The 3,363-nt window shown below is 40.3% G+C and overlaps 1 non-coding gene across 1 annotated transcript; it reads left to right on the top strand.

Moving 5' to 3' along the window:
* The first annotated feature begins 2,515 nt into the window (after positions 1–2,515).
* Positions 2,516–2,622, top strand: LOC122149581. Its single transcript, XR_006163219.1, has one exon. It is a non-coding gene; the product is annotated as a U6 spliceosomal RNA (small nuclear RNA).
* Positions 2,623–3,363: the final 741 nt, after the last annotated feature.

Raw genomic sequence — 3,363 nt, forward strand, 5'->3', positions numbered from 1 at the left:
GAACATGATTTTTGTGTACCATGTGGTGCCAATTGAGCATGATGTCCCCTGAGACTATGGTCCTGAGCCCACAGGCCCAGTGATTCTCTCCCTGAAGGTGTTTGGTTGTCTCTAAGAAGCTACTCTAACCTTGTCTTCTGTTACTTCTGTAATATATGTGGGTAATTTTGTAGCACAAGTACATATGTAAGACTATCTTCAGCTAAATCTATCCTTGATCTTGGGTATATTCCTGTTCACCTACCCCCACCTGACTTCACCCATCGATACTTTTATCTATAGCCTAGTGTTTGCTGCCACTGTGTGGTGGTTATATTTGTGTGTCAACTTGGCTGGACCTGGTTGAGTGGCTGGACAGCTGGTGGTAGTTATTCCTCATGATGAGACTGGCAATCAACTCCATGGTGGGATCTACCACAAGCAGCTGAGTAGCTGCTTTGGGTATGTGGTCTGCTTCCCGTATATAAGAAACAGCTTTGGGAATGGCCTCTAGCTTATGGCACGCTTGGACCGCGCATGTAGCCTTGTCATTGTTCAGCAACCTGCCATGCTCTGCCGATCCTGGGACTTACAATGGACTTGAATTAATGACCTGCCATATGGTTTGGTAACATCGGGACTGTGCCTTTTTACTTGTCAATCTTGAGCTTGGCAGCCTCAGCAGCCAGCAGCTGAGTGAAGAAAAGCCTCTAGCTTCAGTGGGCTGGGAGCTGGAGGCAAAGCTGAAGCCCAAGGCTGAAAGGCTTTCACCCAGCCCTTAGAGTCTGGCACTTTGAACTCCGACTTAAAGCCTCCAAATTGTAAGAATAAACTCCTGTTTGTTAAGGCCATCCCATTTGTGGTATATTCCTGTCAGAGCGGCACTAGGTAACCGGAACACACTGGTAATACAGTATTGTGCTTGTAATAGTATCTGCCTCTGTTGTCTATATCTTTTGTGCACATTTCTGTGTCCTCCCTTTCCCCATTGTTGATTGACTAATGCTTGTCTTACCATACTTTCTTAATAATGTAGTTTTGTTTAAAGTACAGGCTGGACAGTCTGCGTTTAAATAAAAAGAAACAAAACAGCCAAACTCTCACTTTCAAAAGTCTCCATACTTACCTGAAATCACTAGGAATGAGATTTTCCATTTAGGGCAATAATTCAGATTACTGAATCACACTTGAAATTTTTAATAATTTTGAATTAAAGCATTTGTTGAAGTGTGGTAACTTGCATATTGCTATGATGATGGAAGCTATGCCAGTGATATTTCAAATAATAGAGGGATCACCCATGCCAGACGGATTTCAGCAGAGCTTCTAGACTAAGTCTAGGAAGAAAGGCCTGGGGATCTATTTCTGAAAATTAGCCAATGAAAACCCTATGGATCACAACAGAATATTGAACAATATAGTGCTGGAAGATGAGCAATCCCGGTTGGAAGGCAATGAGCAATACATAGTGGCCGCAACAAAAAGAAAGCAGCAACTGTGAAGATGCTGTGGCAATGCGATCACTGTGAGTCAGAGCTGACTCCACGGCAACGAACAGCAATAACAATAATAACTTTATTTTCCAGGCTCACAATATTTAAAGTCTGCACCTGAGCATAATTTAAGCTTTGGCTGGCTCAGTCCCTTTATTAGAATAAGGCAGGTATTACTTATTTTTCTAATGCTCTTTCTCTTGAGGATGAGTCCTTGCAATGACCATCAACTATATAGGTATTATTATACCAGACTCCTTTTGGGGTTTTCCTTTGAGAACTACCCTGTCCCATAAGGGTTAACATGTCCTTTTTTATTTCATTTTTCTTGGCCACATTTGATTGCTCCCTGGCACACCTGGACCAATCAGATTGTCTCTTGTGGAAATTTAGATTGGGGCACACTCATTCTAGTCAGTCTCTGTGGGTATTTAAGATGGGGAAAGGGGCAATGTTGCTGAGGAGACCTAAAAGTAAGGGAAAGAAAATTTTGAAGACATGCTCATGAATAGAAATAAAACACTATCCCTTGAGTTCTGTATAACACCCTTGTATTCTTGTGTCTCTTTTTAGCTTATGCAAATCTGAGTGAGTTTCTGAAACTTTAAATCAAATTATTCCTAAGACCTGCTGAAGTATGGGGCAGTAAGCATCAACACTAAATTTCCACAATCTATGCTCATGACATCAAGAACATCATACATGTACAGAGCAAACAGTCATTAAAAGGCAGGAAAAGAATACCAAAATGGATGTCAGAAGAGACTCTGAAACTTGCTCTTGAATGCAGAGTAACCAAAGCAATGGAAGAAATGATGCAATAAAAGAGCTAAACAGAAGATTTCAAAGGGCAGCTCAAGAAGACAAAGTCAATTATTATAATGAAATGTGCAAAGACCTGGAGTTAGTAGACCAAAAAAGGAGTGACACACTCAGCACTTATCAAGCTAAAAGAACTGAAGGAAAAAACTCAAGCCTCAAATTGCAATATTGAAGGATTCTGTGCACAAAATATTGAACGATGCAGAAGTATAAAATAAGGAGTGCTCGCCTTTGCAGCACATATATTAAAATTGGAATGATACAGAAAAGATCAGCATGGCCCCTGTGCAAGGATGACATGCAAATTTGTGAAGTATTTCATATTTTGGGATGATTCCCACCATTACTCCTCAGTAAATCAGAAAATGGAAATTAAAGACCAGTGAATTAAAAACTAATTGGAACAATACAATTTAAGAAGAAGGAGAAGAAGGAGAAGAAGAACATGGAAGGAATACACAGTCACAGTATCAAAAAGAATTGGTCAACGTTCAAACATTTCAGGAGGTAGCATATGATCGAGAACCAATGGTATCGAAGGAAGAAGTCCAAGCTGCAGTGAAGGAATTGGCAAAAAACAAGGCTTCAGGAGTTGACTGAATACCCATTGAGATGTTTCAGCAAATGGATGCAGCACTGGAAGCACTTAGTCGCTTATGCCAAGAAATTTGGAAGACAGCTACCTGGCTGACCGACTGGAAGAGATTCATATTGTGCCCATTCCAAAGTAAGATGATCCCATAGAACATAGAAATTATTGAACAGTATCACACACAAGTAAAATTTTGCTGAAGATAATTCAAAAACAGTTGCAGCAGCATATTGACAGGAACTTCCAGAAATTCAAGCTGGATTCAGAAGAGAATGTGCAATGAGGGATATCATTGCTGATGTCAAATGGATCTTGGCAGAAAGCAAATAAAGATGTTTAGCTGTGCTTTATTGTCTATGTGAAGGCATTCAACTGTGTGGATCATAACAAATTATGGATAACATTGTGAATAATGGGAATTCCAGACCACTTAATTGTGCTCATGAGGAACTTGTACATAGACCAGGAGGCTGTCAT

This window comes from Orycteropus afer, unplaced genomic scaffold (assembly GCF_000298275.1).
Source record: "Orycteropus afer afer isolate SDZICR_OR568_19922 unplaced genomic scaffold, OryAfe1.0 scaffold00032, whole genome shotgun sequence".
NCBI lineage: Eukaryota > Metazoa > Chordata > Mammalia > Tubulidentata > Orycteropodidae > Orycteropus > Orycteropus afer.